This window comes from Homarus americanus, unplaced genomic scaffold (assembly GCF_018991925.1).
Source record: "Homarus americanus isolate GMGI-L3 unplaced genomic scaffold, GMGI_Hamer_2.0 scaffold39905, whole genome shotgun sequence".
Lineage (NCBI taxonomy): Eukaryota > Metazoa > Arthropoda > Malacostraca > Decapoda > Nephropidae > Homarus > Homarus americanus.
This window is the reverse complement of record NW_024754064.1, coordinates 22924-50193: the sequence shown is the minus strand read 5'-3', so window position 1 is coordinate 50193 and position 27270 is coordinate 22924. Positions and strand designations below refer to the sequence as shown.

The following is a 27270-nucleotide window of genomic DNA, read 5'->3' as shown; positions in this document are numbered from 1 at the left end:
TCTCTCTCTCTCTCTCTCTCTCTCTCCACTGGCAAGCTTCAAGTCTCAAAAGATTCTCCCGGGTGTAAATTATCTCAAACTACTAAGTTAATTATAATCACGAGGTCAGTAAAGTTTGGCGCTACACGGAGGAGGGTGGAGTCCCAGGTAGTGGGGGGAGGGTGGGGTCCCAGGTAGTGGGGGAGGTGGGGTCCCAGGTAGTGGGGAGGTGTACGCAGGTGCCAGAGTATACTAAATTCACTGTGTTAATAATATACGTATATATACCAGGCAATGATAAGCGCGCACACACACACATAATATAAATCCTGAATATATTTGTGTAATGTGATTCAAGTACAAGAAAGAAATACATTCTTAATGGAGAGAGAGAGAGAGAGAGAGAGAGAGAGAGATCTGGGTAAAAGAAACGGCCTACAAAAGCGAACAGCCAATCAGCAATAAGAATAAACTCCCCCATGCGTCTCCACCAATCAGCGGCAAGAATACGCCCCCATCCGTGCGTCTCTAACAATCAGTGGCGAGAATGAACTCCACCACACGTCTCAGCATGGTCCAATAACAAAATGGTCCGTTTGAAAATAAATTAACGATACAGAATTTCCAGTCACCTCTTTAAAAAACACGTATTGTTTTTTCTTCCCAATTTCATAAACAAATTCAATAAATAACTATAGAAAAAAAAAAAAATAAAAATGGCGGGAATTTTTTTGTTTACACGGAACTCAAGCCAACGTGATGGAGTCCGAACATCACTCTCTAGTAATGGCTTTATGGAGGTTGTGTTCCGATGGCTGACTCGTGGCTTGAATAACAATCTTTCTTCGCTAAAATATCGACTTTAAAACAATTCTTCCTAGGATATTATTTTGCTTCGTGGGGAAAATAAAGTCCATATAAAATAATAATAATGATATAATAACTTGACTGAAATATACCTATAAAATTTAATAACTAAAAAAATAAAAAAAACAATAATTCCCGACATTATTAAACCAGGAACCTAACCTAACCTAACCTAACCTAACTTAACCTAACTTAACCTAACCATACACTCTAAAATATGGCTCCGGGTTCGGTTTAAAATACGAATCCGGTTCTGGGTTTTACAGTACGTCAGATACGGTTTGGGTTCGAAATACGGGTACGAATCCGGTTTCATATTCGGGTACGGTCCAAATCCGGAAAGAGACAATTATCAAGACAGTCTAGATGACGTCGTTTAGCTGAAGATGACGTTACGTATCGAGAGATGACGTCAGGCAGCCGAAGGTGACATCATAAAGATAATGAACTCAGTTACATACCGTCAATAACGTCACCACACACCATCACATCACACCTGTGGATGACGTCACTGGCATTCTTACCTGTAATTTAAAGAGAAATATATATAATTAACTTTAATATATTGTTATACAGGAAAGAGAGAGAGAGAGAGAGAGAGAGAGAGAGAGAGAGAGAGAGAGAGATCATTATGGTCAAATTAGGTTAGGTTAGGATTTTGGACTATTACAATTAACCAATTATATAAGAGGAGCCCTAGACTGTTAGACTGTGGGGGGGGGGTATCTAGACTGTGAGGTGGGGGAGGGTATACTAGACTGTGGGGGGGGTATACTAGACTGTGGGGGGGGGGTATCTAGACTAGACTGTGGGGAGGGGTAGACTGGGGGGGGGGACTGTGGGGAGGGGTATACTAGACTGTGGGGAGGGGCATACTAGACTGTGGGGGGGTATACTAGACTGTGGGGGAGGGGTATACTAGACTGTGGGGGAGGGGGTATACTAGACTGTGGGGAGGGGTATACTAGACTGTGGGGAGGGTATACTAGACTGTGGGGAGGGGGTATACTAGACTGTGGGGAGGGGTACTAGACTGTGGGGAGGGGTATACTAGACTGTGGGGAGGGGGGACTGTGGGGGAGGGGATCCTAGACTGTGGGGAGGGGTATACTAGACTGTGGGGGGGGGGGTATACTAGACTGTGGGGAGGGGGTATACTAGACTGTGGGGAGGGGTATACTAGACTGTGGGGGGGTATACTAGACTGTGGGGGGGGTATACTAGACTGTGGGGAGGGGGTATACTAGACTGTGGGGAGGGGTATACTAGACTGTGGGGGAGACTGACTGGGGGAGGGGTATACTAGACTGTGGGGAGGGGGTATACTAGACTGTGGGGAGGGGGTATACTAGACTGTGGGGGAGGGGGTATACTAGACTGTGGAGGGGTATACTAGACTGTGGGGGGGGTATCCTAGACTGTGGGGAGGGGTATACTAGACTGTGGGGAGGGGTATACTAGACTGTGGGGAGGGGGTATCCTAGACTGTGGGGGGGTATACTAGACTGTGGGGAGGGGGTATACTAGACTGTGGGGGAGGGTATACTAGACTGTGGGGGGGGTATACTAGACTGTGGGGGGGGGTATACTAGACTGTGGGGAGGGGTATACTAGACTGTGGGGAGGGGGTATACTAGACTGTGGGGAGGGGGTATACTAGACTGTGGGGGGTATACTGACTGGGGAGGGGTTATACTAGACTGTGGGGGAGGGGGTATACTAGCCTTCCCCACTACAACAAATCGCCCTATACTCCAACACGAAGCCGCTAATTTAGTGCAAAAAAAAAATTATTCGCTAAAATGTTATGACGCAAAAAATCGCTAAAACTGTAATTCGCGTTTTTTAATTTCGCATAACTGTAATGAGCAAAAAATTCGCAAAAAAAATTAATTATAAAACGCCCAAAAATTGTAAATCGCCAAAAAATGTAATTACGTAGAAGCGATAAAAACAGTTTCGCCAAATGTAATTACGATTAATTACTTACCTTTTACTGTGTGTTGTGATGTAATAGGCAGTTAAGGCTTCATTAGGTGTTATAATTACCGAGGGTTGTATTAATATTTACTTTGAGGTTGTATTAATATATCTGGAGGTTGTATTAATCTCTATTATGTATACAAAGGAAGTATCATGTCTGTCTGTCTGTTTGTGAGGTTGTTAGCTATGCACGGGCTCCGGGGTTAAGATGAGGAGGTGGGGTTATGGAGGTTGGGTTCAGTGATCACCCCCCCGTACCCCTCCCCCTCCCCTCACACACACTGGTACATTCCGCAGCATATACCAAGTTACTCAAGATACAACACACTATTCACGCGGCTCCATCTGCGTTAAGAACTATGAGACTTTTTTCATTGTCTAAATAATAAATAAAACATTAAGAACATAGCTACTTGATGTCTTAATTAGGTTGTGAAGTCTTAACAACAAGACGTCTTTCAGCGTTCGGAAAATACCCGCTTGATGTAAACAATGTAAGCCACGCCCACTTTCTTCCGGCGTTGGATGACAGTTTTTATATTAATTTACATTGAAGGTAAACAAAATAATAATAATAAATACTGCAATAACTACTACTAATAATAATAATAAATACTGCAATAACTAATAATAATAATAATAATAATAATACCACCATTACAGCCTCCTTATCTTCCTCTCTCCATGTGCCTAAAGACATACAACATTAACCTCAGTATATTTCTAAAGAGTCACATTAAAATCTAACTCCCTGGTGACGGTCGACCGCTGGAGTAAGGTTATCCTCGTCTGGTCCAAGAATAACCTGATAACTCTTGTGAGGACAGAGCTCCACCGGGGCCGCTGTAACCCAGAAGCGGTTGGTTACGTCGTGCTGGTGTTCATCGTCACTGTTTGAGAGCGTGACCAAAACACTCACCATGATAATGAATACCAGCCGCCGCCTCTGGAGGGTGTTGTATCAGGACAAAGGGACGATAGGCACCGCCACCTCCTGAAGGACACCTGGCCAACACACAACAGTATATTGCTGGTAATAATAAAATCATCGTGGTGTTATCTGGGCCAGACCTCGTCAAGGTCCACCAGGAGGAGGGTGACAGGCCAACAAGGCCTTAACGTGGCTCTGCGTACAACAAAACACCTCCTCCACAACTTAACATCAGAGGCGACTAATAGTGTGTTAGGGGAGATCTTTACTCGTCTCTTTCACAACAATAGTCAGTGAGTTTCGAGTGTGTGTGTGTGTGTGTGTGTGTGTGTGTGTGTGTGTGTGTGTGCGGAACAACTGTCCGTATTATAACACAGAGATTATCATCGTGACCGAGTCGACCATTATATTAAACCTTCAACACCACGGCGGCCTGACACCGCTACCACGAGTCATCATCAGCCACATGGTGACTTACCCACTCCCCCATAACACACACACACACACACACACACACACAAGGACGTAATACAAGTCACAATATTATTCAAGCATCAGCTGGTTCATTCTGCCTCAATCATTCGCTGCCTTTAGACATATAATAATCAAACAGACAGACAAAGGCAGAATGACAGGACGAGACCCAAGTTGAGTAATGACAATAACAAGCTGTGACGGGGCCTACCTGGTGTGTGTGTGTGTGTGTGTGTGTGTGTGTGTGTGTGTGTGTGTGCGTGTGTGTGTGTGTGTATTAACTATATTTGCAGTATACATGAGAGAAAGAGAGATACAGAAGCGAAGAGGAGATATAATGAAGAGATAAAATGAAAGAAAGAAGAGAATCATTGAAATTGGAAAGAAAGAAAGAAAGAAAGTCCCCACACAGATGCTCTTTGTTTACAATGGTTGGGGACAACAGGACCCGGGGGAGCTACACAGTAAACAATTACCACAGGGTAACTATTCCCCCTAGACCCCAGGCCTCAATTTAATCAATTTCTAAAACACATTATTTTTTTACCGCCGTTTAAAAGCTGCGTCCCATGGCGAGGTATGTTGGTCCCACACAATCCCTTCACTCATGTTGGCCCCTCACAGTCCCATCACTCATGTTAGTCCCACACAGTCCCTTCACTCATGTTGGCCCCACACAGTCCCTTCACTCATGTTGGCCCCACACAGTCCCTTCACTCATGTTGGCCCACACAGTCCCTTCACTCATGTTGGCCCCTCCAGTCCCTTCACTCAGTCCCTTCACTCATGTTGGCCCCACACAGTCCCTTCACTCATGTTGGCCCCACAAGTCCTCATGTTCACACTCATGTTGGCCCCACACAGTCCCTTCATTCATGTTGGCCCCACACAGTCCTTCATTCATGTTGGCCCCACACAGTCCCTTCACTCATGTTGGCCCCCACAGTCCCTTCACTCATGTTGGTCCCCACACAGTTCCTTCACTCATGTTGGTCCCACACAGTCCCTTCACTCATGTTGGCCCCTCACAGTCCACTCATGGCCCCACAGTCCTCTTCACTCATGTTGCCCCCACACAGTCCCTTCACTCATGTTGGCCCCACACGTCCTTCACTCATGTTGGCCCCACACAGTCCCTTCATTCATGTTGGCCCCCACACAGTCCCTTCTTCACTCATGTTGGCCCCACACAGTCCCTTCACTCATGTTGGCCCCACACAGTCCCTTCACTCATGTTGGCCCCACACAGTCCCTTATTCATGTTGGCCCTCACAGTCCCTTCACCATGTTGGCCCCTCACAGTCCCTTCATTCATGTTGGCCCCTCACAGTCCCTTCACCATGTTGCCCTCACAGTCCCTTCACTCATGTTGGTCCCACACAATCCCTTCACTCATGTTGGCCCCTCACAGTCCCATCACTCATGTTAGTCCCACACAGTCCCTTCACTCATGTTGGCCCCACACAGTCCCTTCACTCATGTTGGCCCCACACAGTCCCTTCACTCATGTTGGCCCCACACAGTCCCTTCACTCATGTTGGCCCCACACAGTTCCTTCACTCATGTTGGCCCCCACACAGTCCCTTCCAGCAGACACCAGAAAGAGGTTGGAGGTCTTTGAAATGTGGTGTTACAAGTGAATGTTATGAATAAGTTACATTGACAGGAAAACAAATGCAGAAGTACTAAGATTAGGTTAGTTTAGGCTAGGCTAAGCTAGGCTAGGTTAGGTTAGGCTAGGTTAGGTTAGGTTAAGTTAGGCTATGTTAGAGGTTAGGTTAGGTTAAGTTAGGCTATGTTAGAGGTTAGGTTAGTGTTAGGTTAGTGTTAGGTTAGAAATACTAAGGTTACCAAAAACTTCAAGAGAAATACTTAAAATGGACAGAAAAATAAAACTGAGATTCTTTGGTGATTTAATTATGGATGGGAAATAATAACATAATTATTAATGGACAAAGTTGAGGGTAGGAGGACCAGGGGAAGGCGGAGACTCATGAACAAATTAAGAATACCTGATTTTTTATTATTTTTTTGGGTGGTACTGAAAAATGTTGGAGTGAATGGGAACGTGTGAATAATACCCGATATTTATTAGTATCGGATATCGGTCTCCATCAGTCGTCGTTTGGTGGCCCCAGTGATAGTGATGATAGTGTGTGTGTGTGTGTGTGAGAGAGAGAGAGAGAGTGTAAGCAGTACTCAACTCAAAATCAGCCAATATCCCACACTTCTGAAAACACACACACACACACACACACACACACACATGTACACACACACACACACATACACACACACACACACAAGTACCTCAGATCCTTATAGTCAAAATTTCGTTTCTTATGTTCTTGCATAAAATATGAAGCATCCGATTCCCTTAAAACTGACTTCGGTTAACTCAAAGGCAAGCTAGACTCATTGAACTAATAACTGTATATAACTTATTATATTCACTTATATACCATTAACCCCCATTACTATTAATTGTAACTTAAATTAATAATAAAAAAATATAATTATAAAACACAACTCTCATTCGACTCACCCACACATTCGGACAAATCCAGGAACGTTTACGAGCTTGTACGCTGTAGATGTAAATAAACACAATGACGTCATTATGGCGGGTGAACGCAGTAATATCACAGGACTTAACGCGGGAGAATAAACGTGGCCTGGCGGGTGTTGTACGGACAGGCAGCGCGACACCCTATACATCACTTCCTAATACTATATTGAAACAGAAATTTACATAATTCAGTCTCTTGGCGCAGCTGGCCTTCATACCAGCTGCAAGGTGTATTAAAATAGGTCAGGTGGGGTTGTGTGTGTGTGTGTGTGTGTGTGTTCACTTCACCACTATTTCTACTTCTGGTCTCCATAATATTAATATATTTTGACTGTTTATCATATTACAATAATTATCTCCACCCCAGTTTATTTCACCTAAATATCACCGACGCTAACGCTAACCTACCTGTAACTTAACCTAACCTAACCTACCGGTAACTTAACCTAACCTAACCTTCCTGTAACTTAACCTAACCTAACCTAAGCTAAATTACCCTAATGTAACGGTAATCTAACCAAAGCTAACATAACGCTAACCTAACTTAACCTAACCATAACGTTAAACTAATCTAACCTAACGCTAACCTAACCTAATTTAACCTAACACCCCCCAATAGTATTAGGTTGTTAATCATTCGGTGAAATATATTGGGGAGATGATTCTTCAGGTGATTCAAGTTAATTTCCCCATTCCTAATAGGCCCTCAACCTGGCCATCAGAACCAGGGCCCATTAAGACAGGGAGCGTATTACAGCTGAGCCAAATCTTAAAAAAAAAAAGTAAATTTAAGTTGAGTGTTGAGGCCTCTTAAGAATTGGCTCCATTATAGAACTGGGGTCCATTAGGACTGGGATCTATTAGGGCTGGGGTCTATCATAGAACTGGGGTCTATTAGGGCTGGGGTCTATTAGGGCTGGGGTCTATTAGGGCTGGGGTCTATCATAGAACTGGGGTCTATTATAGGACTGAGGTCTATCATGGCTGGGAAACAACACTTGGATCCATTAGGACTGGGGTCTATTAGAACTGGGGTCTATCAGGACTGGGGTCTACAGGGACAGGGGCCCATCCGACTAACCACTGTTGTAAAAGCAATATCCGGTTCATCATTTATTTTTACACAATCCATCTTTTTTATTTGTATCGCTTTCCAATATTCTTTTAGTGTGTGTGTGTGTGTGTGTGTGTTGAGTGAGTATGTATGTATGTATGTATGTATGTATGTATGTATGTATGATTGTCTCTGTGTATGTGTATAATCATGACCTGACAATAATACCTTCCTTTATACATGTTATGCATTATTCATGTTCCACTCATTCATACATATATACACATACATAAATTTTCATACATACATACATATATTTTTTCATTCTCGATCATACACTATTCATAACGTCCTTCACTGTCTTCTTTCATCAATACATTATTCATTTCTCGCTACACCGTATACACCATTACCTCCCTCTATTCATACATTATACATTTTCATCCATACACTATTCACCACATTATACCACCATACATTCTCTTCATACATCATTCAACACCTTATACCACCATACATTATTCATTCACTACACATCACCATTCACTATAGCTCTCTCATTCCCTTCCATCATTCATCCTTGACACAGACTTACAAATTCTTTGCCCCCCAAAAATACTCTACGTATGGTTTAAGTAATTTATTTTTTATCTAGTGAATAACATCGTTGAAGGGAGCCAGTGAGTGAGTGAGGCCAGTGAGTGAGTGAGTGAGTGAGGCCAGTGAGTGAGTGAGTGAGTGAGGCCAGTGAGTGAGTGAGGCCAGTGAGTGAGTGAGTGAGGCCATTGAGTGAGTACACTTCACCTCCTGGATGTCAGCCAATACCACCATCAACACAGAGGGACAGAGAGCTACAAAGGTCAAACTTGATACATAAACCCGACATGATAAACCTCTTACAGGTTTTTTTTTTAACACTTTGCCCCTGTGGAAGGCGAAGTGCAAAAAAACGTTTACAGCGCCCAACAGGGAAGCATAGAGAGTTCATGCTTGCCTAGTCGACTCACAGATTCAAGGGCGTAAGTGCCTGAAGGGCCATGGATTTCATCGGCAAGTTAAATATAGTAACAGGATGAGTGTAGTGGTGGAGAATTACCGATACACTGGTTTATGACAAGGCGTAGCAGGTCCCTAAAAAGTCAAATGCCAGGCCTCTCTGTAGGAGGAGGGATATTGGTCAGGAGGAAGGGTTGTTGGTAACGGCTGAGGACTGTGTTGTGGTAGGGGAGGCTCGGTGGGGGTGGAGGAAGGCACATTGGCATTGACAGCATTAAGGGACAAACCTTTTAGTGTGAGTGTGATGACGTGTGCGTCGGTTGTTGCAGTTGTTTCTGACCCGGGGTGTCACAAGGTCAGCGTTGAACACCGCGCCACCCCGGATAGAACACCTCCTCGAGTGCAATTAGTAAAAACTATCGATCTCCAAACCCAATATTACAAGTGAAATCAAGGCAATGATTAAAGAAAGACACGAACTCCAAAGAAAATTTGCAAAGAGACCCATAACTCTCGGTGATAAGAACATAAGAAAATAAGTAAATAAGGAGTCTGCAAGAGGCCGGTTGGCTTGTGCATGGCAGCTCCTGTCGAGAGTTACTACCACTCTCTATCATCCATGAATCTATCTAGCCTCCTTTTAAAACTTTCCAACGTTCCAGCACTTACTACAAAGTTGCTAAGTTTGTTCCACTCGTCCACCACCCTATGTGTGAACCAGTTCCTTCCTATCTCCCTCCTAAACCTAAACTTATCCAACTTAAATCCTGCTCGGATATTATAAGAACTTTATCTATATCTCCTTTATTGATTCCTTTCACCCACTTAAATACTTCTATCATATCTCCCCGCACTCTTCGTCTTTCTAGGGAATGTAAGTTTAGTTTTTTAATCTATCTTGATATGGAAGGTTTCTAAGTCCCGGAATCATTTTCGTCATTCTTCGCTGCACCGACTGCAGTGAATTGTTATCCATTCTATAATAGGGGCACCAGAACTGAAGAGCATAATCGAGGTGCGGCCTGACTAGCGCAAGATATAGTTGCAATAAGACCTCTGCACTCTTATTACTTACACTTCTAGATATAAAACCCAATACTCTGTTTGCCATATTTCGACCATAAACGCACTGTTTTCTAGGCCGTAGGTCCGGGCTTACAAGTACCCCTAAGTCTCTTTCACAAGTCGACTTCTCTAGGTTGATGTTGTGAAGGCTGGATACATGGACAGTATTTGTTCTTCCAATATTAAGTATGCTGCACTTGCTGGTGTTGAATATCATTTGCCATTTTTCAGACCACCCCTGCAGTTTATTTAGATCCCCCTGTAATGCATTTGCATCCTGCCCTGAATTAATCTGCCGCCCTATTTTGGCGTCATCCGCAAAGTTATGTCACTGCTGATCCCAGTATCTAGATCGTTTATGTAGATTATGTTCAATAGTAGGCCCAGTACTGACCCCTGGGGAACCCCACTGGTTACACAGCCCCACTCAGATTTAACACCATCTACGCTGACCCTCTTGTGTTCTATCGGTGAGCCGTGATTTTATCCAATTTAAAACTTTCCCCTCGATACCATGAGCCTTAGCTTTTCTCAGAAGCCTCTGATGCGGTATCTGTCAAATGCTTTGCTAAAGTCTAAGTAAATAATGTCGTAATTTTCGTCATTATCTACTACCTCGAAGAAATAGAGTAACTCAAGCAGTTAGAAATAAGCTCCAATCAACAACAGGCAACAGTAAGAAAACCTAGAGTATTTTCAATTCTATTCAGAACAGGAACACTCAACTCACTCAGCTCTTATGATAAACGATAACAGATGTACCGGAACCCTCCCCCATTACCAACCACTTTAATGATTATTTTATCAGTGTTGGCAAAAGTCTTGCAGACAGCATCTCTAATCACCATGAGGAATTTCGAGCCTACCTGAAAAACAGACAGCAAAATTAGCTGTTCTTATCCCCTGTCACAGCAGATGAATTACTGGCCATCATAAAAATGTCCAAAGATGCAGCAGCACACGATGACAATATACCAATGGGCATCAGTAAGAAAGTAGCCCACTTATTACTACCTGTTCTCCTACACACCAGTAACTCCCCCTTCACTAGTGATATCTTTCCGGATAAACTGAAAATTGATAAAGTTCATCCAGCATATAAAAAATCTGTGGATAACGGTCTTTTCAAGAATTACCGCCCCACATCAGTCCTCCCAGCCTTGAGTAAGATACTGGAGAAGCTAGCGTGTAGTAGACTAAATTCATTCTGCAGTGTCAATAACATCCTTACAGACTCTCAGTTTAGATTTAGAGCTAGAAGGTCGACTGAGAGTACTCCGCTATCCTTTACTAATGACATCTTAAATTCCTTTGACGACAGTCAGTTCACAGTCGGAATATTCTAGGACCTCTCTAAAGCCTTTGATACTGTCGACCATACCATCCTCCTGGCAAAGTTTGAACATTACGGCGTTTGGGGCCTGTCCCACAATTGGTTTACTTCATATCTGTCTGACAGGAAGCAGTATGTCTGCTATAATAATCACCAGTTTTGTATGGCGTCCCCCAAGGATCCATTTTCGGTCTAGTACTGTTTTTGTTGTACATAAACGACATAGTCCACGCCAGCACACTCATAAAATACAACTTATTTGCAGACGATAGTAATTTCTATGCCAGCATCTCAGACCTCCATTCCTTGATGAGAACTATGAACACTGAATTGACTAAAGTCAGGACCTGGGTAATACGAAATAAACTGACATAAAAAAAAAAACTACACACTCTTTCACAACAGGAAAAACCTACCCCCAGATTTGGACCCCCTGTACTGTACCTTGGTAATACAGTACTCAAACGTGAACAATATACTAAAAACCTTGGGGTTATTGTTGATGAGAAACTTAACTGGAGAAACCATATACAAGCCACTCACAGTAAGTCAATAAACAGTGCGGTATCATGTATCACACTCGCCAGTCACTCACCCTTACAGCAGGGAAAAAAATATAATATGATCTTGTTTACCAACACCTGATACACTGTCACACACTATGGGGGCCTCTGGCTCTTCAAAAACACAATCCCTGGTTACTGCACAGAAGAGAGTTGTGCGGACAATGACCTACTTGAAAAAAAAGATCACACTAACAAACAATTTGCTAAATTGAAAATATTAAAATTCGAGGATATTAACACCTACTGCTGTGCCATATTTGTTTACAAATCTGTCAATCACTTGCTTGACAATAATTATTTCCAGTTCCGGAATAATCAGAGATACAACTTAAGGCACCCAGAGCTACTAAGACCACCCCCCATGCTCTCCTCTCAGTCCCAGACCTCCATAAAATACCACGGTGTGAAGGTGTGGAACAACTTACCTCCCACCCATCCCAACAAAGACTACTCTCCCTTCCTCTAAATCACCTCTCAAAAAATATCTATTGTCTAAGTATTAATATTTCTTGTAATACCTACTATATTTATCCCTACCGTTAACGTACCACCAAAACCATTATATCAGAAACTGTCAGGTAGATATACAGAAACTACCATTGCAATTATCATATTTGCCAACTAGACATGATACTGACTTCTGTCCTCTTGTTCACAACTTAATACAACCCAGATATCAACTCCTCTGTAAACTATATATATATTCTTATATAAATGTAAAAAAATAAATAAATAGCGAAGTGAAAACCGTGGTAACATTCTTAGTACCACCAAGTTACGACTATTCCTTAGATGATACTAAATGTTACATAATACTTCCTTGAGATAAATGTACAGTATATATCAGATGCCTACAAGAGAGCTCAGGTTCTCAACTGGCTCAGCCATGTTAATATTCTTATTATTATTCACTCTGTAACTGCATTGTTCTGGCTAAATAAACTGTTTCAATATCAATATAAAAAAATGTCTCCTTGTAGGTTAAGTTAGGTGTTGCCTCAATAATAAACTACTCAGCAGGGCCGTCCGTGGTAACTCTTCAATAACAGTGACCATAAGGCCGCGGTGAGGGGGTGAACACAACTGTTTCATCAGATGGACTAATGGGTCGATTATCTCCAAGTATTCGTCAACGTCTGCCGGGAGAGTGGACGGCTCTCTCTCTCTCAATAACCATCTAATCTAACGTGGGCACCAGGGTTAGGCTGCCTTTGCTTTACACACACACACACACACACACACACACACAGTGGAAAGTACACGAGGGAAAGTACGTTGCTCTCCCCGGGGATTCCCCTCTAGACCTCGACTCGCCCAAATGAGAATTCACCAGGATATTGGTTTACTGGGCGAATGGACCCCAGTCATAAGGGCCCCCGGTGCTGATAGGCCCTTAGTCTTAATGGGCCGAAGATCTAATGGGCCCTGGTCTTAATTGCTCCCTGTTCTGCTAGGCCCTTAGTCTTAATGAGCCGAAGACTTAATGGGCCCAGTCCTATTGGGCCCCCATGTTGATAGACCCTAGTTTTAATGGGTTTTAATAGGCATCAGTCGTAATAGGTCCGACTCATAATTGGCCTCAGTTCTAATAGGCCCTGACCCGACCTAATCTAACCTAACCATTACAACCTGCAAACCTTACAAACAAATACAAGAAACAAACCTTACAAACAAACAAACAAACCTTACAAGCAAACAAACAAACCTTACAAACAAACAAACAAACCTTACAAACAAACAAACCTTAAACAAACAAACCTTACAAACATAGGTACAAACACACACAAACACTAACACAAACAGCCGAGTGGTCAGAGAGTTACAGCAATGGGTCACTCCTGTTGTGTCGTTGTATATAACACTAATACAAGGAGTTACGTAGACGGATATTGAAGGGTACAGAGCTAATGCTGTAATCTACATAACATTATTGACTAGAGAAGGAAGGAAGGAAGGAAGGAAGGAAGGAAGGAAGGGGAAGTAAAGAAATGAGGAGGAGGAGTAGGGTGGAAGTGGTGGAGGAGGAAGAGGAGAAGGGTGGAGGAGGAGAAGGGGAGGAGGAAGAGGAGGTCTCTCCAGGGGACACAGACTAAGGTCCTCCAGTAACCAACAACTCAACATTCGCTCGAGTCATCAACGTCATCCCGCCGCCCACTGAGGAAGGCTCACTAGTCCACCTACCGCTAACTTGTGGGGAGTAGACCACAGCGTGTCAACATTAAGGTGGTAATTCAGACCCTGCAAGACTTTGGTACGGTCATGCTGCCACCTAGTGGCTGATGCTCTTGAGGAGCTCTATGGTGAAATCAACGGAGAAGATGGTGGAGATTTGTTTTTTCAAGCTCAGAGAACTGAGATAACGACCCTGATAAGCGGGGCTGCGAAACAGGTTATTTTCATCACACTCGACTGAAAGACTCGATCATCGGTCGTTTACCTGGCCTGAGAGAGGAGACTGGTGATCTTCGTGTTCCCTGACACCATAAAGGACATCATGAGATGAACCAATGTGGGCACTGCAGAGAAGCGATTCTTGGGCATTCTTCGCCGGAAGATGAAGCAGGAACCATCATAGGAAGTTTGCCAGGGGAAGGACATTCTCATACCATTAAAATCTTCCTTTGGGTGACCCTTCAAGGACCTTCACTTAAAGATGAATCTTCTGCCAGCCGACATTAACAGTTGATGGCCTTCAACACCGTTTTGATAAGGGTCACGTCTAGTACAGGCAAATCTCTGACTTCCTTCCTTGGCCAACACTGTCACTCAGATTCTAGAAACAAAATATTTGTCAAAATCTTCAAGAGACTCGGACTCTTGAAGACATGTAGCTCTAAGTCATCCACCATGAAGCACACGCGCTCTCCTATACCAAACAGTTCACAAAAGAAGGATTGGTTTTTCCCATGAAATACAGAAAGGTGTCTATGTAAAAGGTACGATAGATGATAACGATCAATACACCAACATCCACTACTGGAGAGCCATGACGCTGTGTGAGGCCAGGTCAGTACAGGAGTCAGGAAGGATCAAGAGAGGAGGTTGATAATGAACATTTGCCTCAGTCATAAACATTCGTACCTCAGTTATCACAAACTACGATACCATCCACGTTTCAAGTCTGTTTTATTACCAAGATCATGTCTTTAGCATCTGACCTTGATACCCTGATTAACCTTGACCTTGAAGCCTTTGCTCTGGCGGAATAAGATTAGGTGCAGGAGTTGGAAAAGGAGGAAGAGAAGGAGAAGTAATAGGAGGAAGATGAGGAGAGGAACAGGAAGCGAAAGAAGAGGAATAAAACGAGTAGTAGTAGTAGTAGTAGTAGTAGTAGTAGTAGTAGTAGTAGTAGTAGTAGTAGTAGTAGTAGTAGTAGTGGTGGTGGTGGTGGTGGTGGTGGTGGTGGTAGTAGGATGAGGAGAAAATATCAAAATTTGAACCAGCAACAAATACAGGAAGGTTATGGTGGTGTTAAATAACACAGGGAGGTTATGGTGGTGTTACAAATAAACAAGGGAGGTTATGGTGGTGTTACAACAATAAACACAGGAGGTTTGGTGGGACATGGGAGGTTATGGTGGTGTTACAACATAAACACAGGAGTTATGGTGATGTCACAACAATAAACACAGGAGGTTATGGTGGTGTTACAACAATAAACACAGGAGGTTTGGTGGTGGTACAACAATAAACACAGGTAAACACAGGAGGTGGTGGTGTTACAAAAAACACAGGAGGTTATGGTGGGTACAACATAAACAAGGAGGTTATGGTGGTGTTACAATATACCAGGAGGTTATGGTGGTGTTACAACAATAAACACAGGGAGGTTATGGTGGTGTTACAACAATAAACACAGGGAGTTATGGTGATGTTAATAAACAGGGAGGTTTGGTGGTGGTACAACAATAAACACGGAGGTTATGGTGGTGTTACAACAATAAACACAGGGAGTGGTGGTGTTACAACATAACACAGGAGGTTGGTGGTGTTCACATACAGGAGGTTTGGTGGTGTCCACATAACACAGGAGGTTATGGTGGTGTTACAACAATAAAACAGGGGTTATGGTGGTGACAACAATAAACACAGGAGGTTATGGTGGTGTTCACACGGAGGTTTGGTGGTGTTACAACAATAAACACAGGAGTATGGTGGTGTTACAAAACAAGGAGGTTATGTGGTGTTACAACAAAACAAGGAGGTTATGGTGGTGTTACAACAACAGGGAGGTTATGGTGGTGCAACAATAAACACAGGGAGGTTATGGTGATGTTACAACAATAAACACAGGGAGGTTATGGTGGTGTCACAACAATAAACACAGGGAGGTTATGGTGGTGCCAAACGTCCCATAAAGGCTTCAGCTGACACTCTCAAGGATCATTTACTCTGATATTAACAATTTTCTGCTGCAGTGCCTCAGTCCAGCGACCTTAAGGGAGTGAGACCAGTTAATGTGATGCCTCTGTAACCCGTTTACATGTGAGTGAGAGTGGGGGTGAGTGGGAGCGAGGGTGGGGGTGAGTGGGAGAGAGGGGTGGGGGTGAGTGGGAGGGAGTGAGGGAGTGGGGTGAGTGGGAGAGAGAGGAGAGTGAGGGGTGGGGGTGAGCGGGAGAGTGAGGGAGTGGGGGTGAGTGCCATTACCTCCCTCACTAACCTCCCTACCAGCGCCATTCCCTCACCAGTCATATTCTCCCTACCAGAGCCGTATTCACCATCCCAGAGCCATATTCTCCCTCACCATTCATATTCTCCCCTAGAGCCATAATCTCCCTCACCAGTCGTATTCTCCCTCACAGAGTTATAATCTCCCTCCCAGTGCCAGCAACAAGGGCCGGCAGTCTGATGGAACACCAATTAAAATCTGAAAGTTTCGCAGGGTGGAAAATTGTATTAGGAGACCCAACAAACATCTCCCTGGACCACAACTCTCTCTCTCTCTCTCTCTCTCTCTCTCTCTCTCTCTCTCCTCTCTCACCAGTACTTCACCTAACCTAACCCAACACTTTCACCATCTATCTCCAGCACTCACTATATTTACTCAACACTCACTATATTTACTCAACACTCACTATCTTTTCTCAACACTCATTCTTTCTCCACCTCATATCTTTATCAACACCAATCTTTCTCACTCCAACACTCACTATCTTTACTCCAACACTCACTATCTTTACTCCAACACTCACTATCTCCACCTTTCATTGGGCACTTTTCCTCACTCTCTTCAAGACTACTGTACTGTATCTTATTGGTCGAGGCACTTTCTAATTAACTTTCTATTGGTCTGTTTTTTACCCCGACGGCTTCTATTTTCTCTCCTAACTTTCACTTTTGTAACTACTTTCTTTTTTTGGCGTCACTTTCTGAGAGAACTTTCTTTTTATTTTAGCTTTTTAATTCAAGTTTCTATTTTTTTCTCTCTCTCTCTCTCTCTCTCTCTCTCTCTCTCTCTCTCTCTCTCTCTCTCTCTCATCGTCTTCATCTGGATTCTCTCAATTTCCCTCCATTACCATCCCTTCATTCTCTCCCTTCTATTCCTTCTCCTCCTTCCTTCTCTTTCTCCCCACCTTCATCTTCCTCCTCCTCTCCCTCATCCTCTCTCCTCCTCCTCCTCCTCCTCCTCTCTTCCTCTTCTCTCTCCCCTCCTCTTCCACTTTTACCTTCTTCCTCTTATCTATCCACTTCTCATTCTCTTCCCTTCCGAACCTAACCAAACCCAACCAAACCTAACCAAACCCAACCCACAAGCCTAGCAAACCCAGCCAAACCCCCAAATAGTGAGCTGGGGTAAGGGGAGTAGAAGGAAGGGGGAGGGGGTGAAGAAGGAGGGTGCCTAATCTTCAGGTGATCTCAACATCTGTTCATCTTATAGGAATACAAACCCTAACGTGATCTCCTTATAGAAGTATTCCGATCCTTTTACCGACGTTCTTAAAAGTTGGAATCCTTATTTGGGTAAGGAAGGGATTAGGGGAGGGGTTGGGAGTGATGGGTAAGAGGGAGGAAGGTAGGGGGTCAGGATTTCGGTAGCCATAGGGTTCGGTCTGAGCCACACGGAGCCTTCCTCGGTCTCTACAGTATTAACTCTCTCATTGGGGGGTGTTATGGTACCTCTGTCTATCTATCTCTTTGTCTGTCTATCTATCTGTCTGTCTGTCTCTCTCTATCTCTCTCTTATTCTATTCGAGCTGTCTATTTTCTATCTCTTGCACATTTCTCTCTCTCTCTCTCTTTTTTTCTCTCTCTCTCTCTCTCTCTCTCTCTCTCTCTCTCTCTCTCTCTCTCTCTCTCTCTTTCTTTCGTCCATTGATTTTTCCACAAGCAGTTGGACGCCATACAAGAGTCTTCTCAGGCTGCTGGCTCCCTCACTCACCCGAGAGAGAGAAGAGAGAAGAAGAAGAAGAAGAAGAGAGAGGTGAGTAGTGAGTGAGGTGAGGTGAGGTGAGGTGAGGTGAGGTAAAGGGAGGTAAAGGGAAACTTAAACAAAACCCGTAATTAATATCAGTTTCTTGGTGATTAAGGGGAGAGAGGGGAAGACGTCAGGCTGGTGATATATGGTGATGAAGGGGAGGGAGGGAGGAGGAGGGGAGGGGCAGGGGCAGGGGAGAGGGCGGGGGGAGAGGAGGGGCAGGGGGAGGCAGGGGAGGGAGGGAGGGCAGGGGGAGGGCAGGGGGAGGGAGGGGGCAAGGGGGAGGGGCAGGGGAGGGATGGCTATCTTGGCGAGCTTAAAGTAGACGACTATCTTGGTGAGGGGGAAGGGGGAATTGAGGGAGGAATGATAGGAGGGGATGGGGAGTGGGGAGTAAGTGGGAGTGGGGAGTGGAGGTAGGAGGTGAGGATGGAAGAGAGAGAGAGAGCAAACAACTATTGAAGGGTAAGAGAGAGGTAGAGGCCAAACTCTCACTCTTTCACCTTTAAGGAAGAAATCTGGTAATTAAGAAGGTATTTGAACACACACCTCCGTCTAAAGGTGTTTCCTACCTGCTTGTGCACGGAATGGAGCTCTAACCTAACCTAACCCGGATTTTGCTCTAATCTAACCCGGAATCTGATCTAACCTAACAGCCTAACCAAACGTAACCTAGTTTAATCTATTTATCGCCTAAATCAACCTAACTTACCTTTATTTAATATATCCTAACCTAACTTAACCTACCTTTAACTCAACCCAACCAAGCACCAACTTAACCTAACGTAACTTTTAAAAAATCTAACTAAACCTAACGTATCCTAACTTACCCAAACCTAACTTAACCCAGACTAACACCTACCCTAACCTAACCATAACTTACGCTGATGTTAAGTTAGGTTAAATTAAATTAAGTTATATTAAACGGATTCCCTCACTAGCCAATAGGAACACAGGAAACACCCAAGAACGTAAACAAACACCTAAGACGGATTCCCTCACTAGCCAATAGGAACACAGGAAACACCCAAGAACGTAAACAAACACCTAAGACGGATTCCCTCACTAGCCAATAGGAACACAGGAAACACCCAAGAACGTAAACAAACACCTAAGACGGATTCCCTCACTAGCCAATAGGAACACAGAAAGGACTCAAGAACGTAAACAAATACCTTTTTAGCCAATTGGAACAGAGGAACTTGAGGCGTCAGGAGGAATTTCATTATCTCAGTGTGAGGAAGAGAAGAGAAGCCGAGGAAATACAAGAATTACCCTGGTGTGTGTGGGTGTGTGTGTGTGTGTGTGTGTGTGTGTGTGTGTGTGACAAAGAGAGAGTGTGTATGTATTTGTGTGTATGAGAGAGAGAGAGAGAGAGAGAGAGAGAGAGAGAGAGAGAGAGAGAGAGAGACAGAAGTGCAGTATTTATATCTAATTAAAATCCCCAAATTAAATACACTGACAAGTACACGTAACCCGTCCACCCACACCACGCTGCAAGCTTAACCACAACACACACAACGCTGCAAGCTTAACCACCACACACACCACGCTGCAAGCTTAACCACCACACACACACACACACACCACTACTTCACGTGTACACCAGTACCTCGTATACAACACACCCGTAGAGAACAGTAAAGACCCCGACGATCACATCACAACGCCCCGCCATACCACTATAAACAACAGGGACACGCGAGGAAGGTGTATAGACAAAAGAGAAGCGTTTGTTGACGATCCAAGAGTCTATAGTTTCAGTGGGAAGGGGATCCAGTTGAACCACCATAAGGGAAGTACATTATCTATACTTTATACCTAAATATTACATACATATTCACACGAAACAGCTACCATATATACAAACCCCTCTACCTGCACATCATACTTAAAATTAATACAAACACAAAAGCTATTAAAAAAAAACCAACAAGTAACTTCATTTTATTGTTACACACCGGGAGGCAGAATGGCGGGTAACATTTTCTTCAGGGGAGACTTCAAAAAAATATTCAAAATATATCAATATATCAGGAGCCCAGCCACGATGTATTGACAGGTTAGTCTATAAAAGTATTCTCTCCGCCTTCAAGTTCTCTCTGCCTTCAAGAGGGTTTCTCCCAATTTTCTACCGGGAATATGACCTAAGGCTTTGTTCCGTTCCCTCTTCCTTTGGTCTCACCGCGACTAAGATAATTTGCTGGGCTGACTATGGCACCAGACTCAAGCCTTCACGTTAATAACCTTCCTGGCTTTTGGGGCGATTGGTTAGGTTAGGTTAGGTTAGGTTAGGATGGGATGGGATGGGTTGGGTTAGGTTGGGATGGGTTGGGTTGGGTTGGGTTGGAATGGGGTGGGATAGGTTAGGCTGGGGTGCGTGAATATCATACATACATGTAATGAAGTATACACGAGTCTTACACATTAAGTTAACGACACAGACCCGTTCTCTATGACACTATGCATTTTTAACACCACATTTTCTTTATGGTGAAGGACTGACTTATGTAAATGGTCTTCATCTTGAGGCATAATGGGATTTTTTTTTTTTACTCTATAAACTAGAAAAACAGAGTATGATGATGATGATGAGAGAGAGAGAGAGAGAGAGAGAGAGAGAGAGAGGGGTGTGTGTGTGTGTACGTCCCTCTATATACGTGTGCATATACTGTACGTCCGAACAATGTACACATATATATAAATTTATATTTGTATGCGTATGGGCGTGCGTTCACCGATCTGCAAAACACACACACACACACACACACACACACACACACACACACACACACACACACACACACACACACACACACAGGAGGAGGAAAAATTACCATGGAGACGAGGAGCCATGATGACACCACAGTCTCTCGTTCCCCCGCACTGTACACTATACTGCCCCTGATTTATGGCTCGTAAACACCCCCCCTCCCCCCATCCCTCTCCCCTCCCTCTTTCTTTCTCTACCTAAATCCCTTTCACTCTCCCCACCTAACCTTTCCTCACTGGGAGGAGGAAAAATTACCATGGAGACGAGGAGCCATGATGACACCACAGTCTCTCGTTCCCCCGCACTGTACACTATACTGCCCCTGATTTATGGCTCGTAAACACCCCCCCTCCCCCCATCCCTCTCCCCTCCCTCTTTCTTTCTCTACCTAAATCCCTTTCACTCTCCCCACCTAACCTTTCCTCACTGTCACACTACCACATTCTCTCTCACTCTACCACATTCTCTCTCACTCTCTCACACTAACACATTCTCTCTCACTCGCTCACATTCTCTCTCTCTCTCACACTATTTCATCTATCAAAGAGGACAGGTCAGGCACGGCCATTATTTTTCTTCTTCTTCTTCTTCTTCTTATTATTATTATTATTATTATTATATTATTATCATTATTATATTATTATTACTATCATTAAACAATAATTATCAAAAGGGATGTAAACTATATCGTAAACCTTAAATATTGTTCAGTATTTCCAAGTCACTTTACCTGTGATGGAGAAAATCTGTTTTAAGCTACAAATTCCATCACATTACGTCTGGTTCAATTCAATTTTCCAACACCTCCCTTTGGTGGCCAGGGAGGAGAGGGGAGGGGGAGGGGAGGGGTAGGGGAGGGGTAGGGGACGGGTAGGGGAGAGGAGAGGAGAGGAGAGAAGAGGAGAGGAGAGGATAAAATAGTTATTCGAGACTTTTCAACCGAGGCATCGAACCCATCTCTCGAAACCTGATTTTAAAAGTGCTTCAACTTCCCCTACTGCTCACATCAAATCTCTCTCTCTCTCTCTCTCTCTCTCTCTCTCTCTCTCTCAGCTTCCGTTAACCGGGTCATACTTGGAGGTAATATAACAACGTCTCAGTCTTCTAATTACAGTCTAGTCGAAGCTTCAGTCTCATCTGCTTCCAACACTGATGAACCCCAAGTGACAAAGACTGAGATGAGGGTATGGGCTCTGTCTGTCTGTCTGTCTGTCTGTCTCACCATCTCAAAACAAACACGTCACCCATCTTGATAGACTATGCTCACTGACGTAAAATTTCATTCTAAATTCAGCGCCAGACTGATACCACAGCACACCAGACTACAAAGAGACAAACAGACTGACAATTTTTGTATACACGACGCAACTCATGAATACAGACAGACAGACATAGCGTATACTGATTGCAATATCTCCTTCCAAGCGTAAGATATACAACGCGGGGAATAACAGTTCGCTCACTCAACAGACAGACAGACAGACACAGGATACATTAATTGCTATAAACCATTTATTATTGATACATAAATGAACACACGACACGCAAATAACAACCTCCACTTTATTAAAAACTACACACACACACACACGCACGCACGCACACACGCACACACACACACACACACACTTCAAAACAATAATTAATACAAGCGAGGTATAATTACAGTCGTCAGGTAAATTACAGCTAACTAACCAGCCTTTGAACATGTACTCAGAGTTAAGTGTTTTGTAATGGTGTAATGACTTAATGGGGGGTGGGGAGGGAGCTTATCCTTATGACGAGACGTGAGTGTATGGCCAGAGAGAGAGAGAGAGAGAGAGAGAGAGAGAGGTCACTATAACACTATTTTGACGTGTTATTAGAAAGAAAGAAAGAGAGAAACATAATAAAAGAAAGAAAAGTAGAGAGAACGATAGAGAAGCAGAAATATTTTAAAGAGTTAGAGACTGAAACAGGAAGTCTTTTGTTGATAAATTACAAGAATTAAAGGAAGAACACAGCTGTACCGGGGAGCTGTACTCTCTCTCTCTCTCTCTCTCTCTCTCTCTCTCTCTCTCTCTCTCTCTCTCTCTCTTACGTCAAATACGGTCTCTCTCTCTCTCTCTCTCTCTCTCTCTCTCTCTCTCTCTCTCTCTCTCTCTCTCTCTCTCTCTCTCATTAGGTCTCACAGTTCTAATGACCTTTAATACAAATGAAGCTCAGTAATAAAGGTTAATGTGAGTTACTAGAACTGGGGCCATTAAACTGTGGGGTCCATTAGAACTGGGGTCCATTAGAACTGGGGCCCATTAGTAACTGGGGTCCATTAGAACTGGTCCATTAGAACTGGGGTCCATTAGAACTGGAGTCCATTAGAACTGGGGTCCATTAGAACTGGGGTCCATTAGATTAGAACTGGGGTCCATTAGAACTGGGGTCCATTAGAACTGGGGTCCATTAGAACTGGGGCCTATTATAACTGGGGTCCATTAGAACTGGGGTCCATTAGAACTGGAGTCCATTAGAACTGGGGTCCATTAGAACTGGGGTCCATTAGAACTGGAGTCCATTAGAACTGGGGTCCATTAGAACTGGGGTCTATTATAGTTGGGGCCTATTAGAACTGGGGTCCATTATAACTGGGGCCTATTATAACTGGGTCCTATTAGAACGGTGGCCTATTAGAACTGGGGTACATTATAACTGAGGTCCATTATAACTTGGGTCCAATAAAACTGGGGCCCATTAGAACTGGGGGCTATTAGAAGTGGAAGCTATTGGGACTGTAGGCTATGAGAACTGGAGCCTATTAAGATCGGGGCCTATTAGAAATGGGGTCCACTTGATATCTCTATAACTAGGAAGGAAAATCGTAATATTTAATAATCAATATCTGAACGCAGTTAAAATCCCCCTCCCCCCCCCTCACCATAACAAATATCAAGCCTCGATAACTCCCTCCGTCCAGTGATGAGAAAGAATGTTGATATGTGAATACGTCTTAGACCATATTGTCATATATCCACGGAACAAGTTTGGCTTACTATTGGTCATCTTGCCTGTGGTTCCTGGACGCACGGACGAATAGACGGACGCTAGGTGGAAGACAACAAGAGGAATATTTAAGAGGTAAAATCACCCAAGAGATAAAACATAAGAGGAGCTTAAGGACAGACTTGTAGATAACATAAGCAGGTATGACCTAAACTCATTCCTCAGCACCCAAATACAACACGCAATAGAAAAGTCATAAAAACAATGCTTAATCGAAAAAAATATATTATAAAAAAAAATATTATTACCCACATTTAAGTCTTAGTAACCCCCATACAATACTATCGTGCTAAAGGCTTGGTGGACAGTACCGAGTGACCGAACAACATCATCCAGGGTACAGTACAATAGACCATACAGCCAACAGCACAGTACTCTATGGTGCACACACTATGGTATTATATACACGTAAACAAACAATCACTGTCCATAGTCTTATCACCATAGAAGTTGAGGAAGAAATACACAGGATATAACTTACTGTGGTCGGCTGTACAGGTGAGGTCGTCAACACGCTTACCTGAGGAGAAAAGGTGTGCGGTTAATTATGGTTAGAGACAGAGAGAGAGAGAGAGAGAGAGAGAACACAATAGCTAATTAATTAAATGAAAACGCGTGATAATTAAGAAACCATACATAATTAAACACACACACACACACACACACACACACACACACACACGAGTTATTATTAAAAACATAAACATAAACCACTTATCCTTAATATCTTCAAGAACATAGAGAGGAAACGCCCAGGTAAGAATTCAATTACCAGCAGCGACAAGACTAAGAGAGACACTCCCCCTTGGGCACCTCACAAGAGTTTAAAACATTAAGGAAAAAACTCTCTTGGGCGTATTATCTCGTCTACTTAAATGGGAATGGTAGGGAGGTGGTATGCAGGAGTGAGACGAGTTACTTAATTGGGAGTAGGAGGTAGGGAGTTCTTGTTCTCGAGAGAGACGAGTTACTTAATTGGGAGTAGGAGGTAGGGAGTTCTTGTCCACGAGTGAGACGAGTTGTCAAGCCCGTCCCTTCTATCTTGTCCAATAGGTTAAGTGTCAACGTCAAGCTATCAATCAATTGTCTAATAGTGTAAGGGGGAGCGAGCCAGTCAGGAGAGAGAGAGAGAGAGAGAGAGAGAGAGAGAGAGAGAGAGAGAGAGAGAGAGAGAAAGTTAGATTAATTTAGTGTACGATAGATTAGGTTAGATATGGTGAAGGTTAAGTTAACTTTCGTGAGCTTAGGTTAGGTTAGGTTAGGTTAGGTTAGATTGACGTCATGATGATTAAACTTCAGGTGAAACAAGCTGGAGGAACTAATCTTCAGGTGAAATAAGCTGGAGGAACTAATCTTCAGGTGAAACAAGCTGGAGGAACTAATCTTCAGGTGAAACAAGCTGGAGGAACTAATCTTCAGGTGAAACAAGCTGGAGGAACTAATCTTCAGGTGAAATAAGCTGGAGGAACTAATCTTCAGGTGAAACAAGCTGGAGGAACTAATCTTCAGGTGAAATAAGCTGGAGGAACTAAACTTCAGGTGAAACAAGCTGGAGGAACTAATCTTCAGGTGAAATAAGCTGGAGGAACTAATCTTCAGGTGAAACAAGCTGGAGGAACTAATCTTCAGGTGAAATAAGCTGGAGGAACTAATCTTCAGGTGAAATAAGCTGGAGGAACTAATCTTCAGGTGAAATAAACTGGAGGAACTAATCTTCAGGTGAAATAAGCTGGAGGAACTAATCTTCAGGTGAAATAAGCTGGGGATAACCTTTAGGTGATCCAAGCGTCTTCAGGTTTCTAATTTCCTCATAACATCACTTACTAGACGCTGCCAGTGACTTAAGGCTGTCTTGTACGCCTCAGCCTGTTATTAGTTTGATTCCCAAGACATTTAATTTTCTTTACTGAATTCCAGTCAATAATATATGTCTTCTGGACCCAGTTGACTGAATGTAAACAAGAAGATGAGCTTTTTCTGATCAGCTGACCGGATGTAAACAAGATACGCTTTTTCTTCTGATCAGCTGACTGGATGTAAACATGATACGCTTTTTCTTCTGATCAGCTGACCGGATGTAAACAAGATACGCTTTTTCTTCTGATCAGCTGACCGGATGTAAACAAGATACGCTTTTTCTTCTGATCAGCTGACCGGATGTAAACAAGATACGCTTTTTCTTCTGAGGAACTAATCTTCAGGTGAAATAAGCTGGAGGAACTAATCTTCAGGTGAAATAAACTGGAGGAACTAATCTTCAGGTGAAATAAGCTGGAGGAACTAATCTTCAGGTGAAATAAGCTGGGGATAACCTTTAGGTGATCCAAGCGTCTTCAGGTTTCTAATTTCCTCATAACATCACTTACTAGACGCTGCCAGTGACTTAAGGCTGTCTTGTACGCCTCAGCCTGTTATTAGTTTGATTCCCAAGACATTTAATTTTCTTTACTGAATTCCAGTCAATAATATATGTCTTCTGGACCCAGTTGACTGAATGTAAACAAGAAGATGAGCTTTTTCTGATCAGCTGACCGGATGTAAACAAGATACGCTTTTTCTTCTGATCAGCTGACTGGATGTAAACATGATACGCTTTTTCTTCTGATCAGCTGACCGGATGTAAACAAGATACGCTTTTTCTTCTGATCAGCTGACCGGATGTAAACAAGATACGCTTTTTCTTCTGATCAGCTGACCGGATGTAAACAAGATACGCTTTTTCTTCTGATCAGCTGACCGGATGTAAACAAGATACGCTTTTTCTTCTGATCAGCTGACCGGATGTAAATAAAGAACAGCTGTTAATCCAGTCAAATTACGTAACTCTAAAGCGGCATTAGGTTAAGTTAGACTAGGGTAGGTCAGGTTAAATTTGGGTAAGTTAAGATAAAAGATGGGAGGATATTTTAAGTTAAATTACGTTAGGGTAAAGAACGAATGTAGAGGTTAGGTTAGCTTAGGTTAGGTTAGCTTAGGTTAGGTTAGGTTAGGTTAGCTTAGGTTAGGTTAGCTTAGGTTTGGTTATCAATTGAGCCGAGCTATAAGAGGAGTGAGGCCGTATGATCCATGTACTCGATTAATTACAGCTATACTGCCTTACTTCTCTACCCTTTTATACGATACTGTGCTGACGGCTGTGTACCTGGTCTTAATGAGTATTTGACCCTACCTGTGTGTGTGTGTGTGTGTGTCCTCCTCTTCTAATTCTTCTCTTATTCTCTTCCATCTT

At 43.3% G+C, this 27270-nt stretch overlaps 1 long non-coding RNA gene across 1 annotated transcript in view; it reads right to left on the bottom strand.

Annotated features, from left to right (window-relative positions):
• Positions 1-24564, bottom strand: part of LOC121855685 — a 68965-nt gene extending 44401 nt beyond the window's left edge. The window contains exon 1 of the long non-coding RNA XR_006086831.1: positions 24523-24564. This is a non-coding gene — a long non-coding RNA (uncharacterized LOC121855685). The remainder of the gene's footprint in view (positions 1-24522) is intronic.
• Between the last annotated feature and the right edge of the window lie 2706 nt (positions 24565-27270).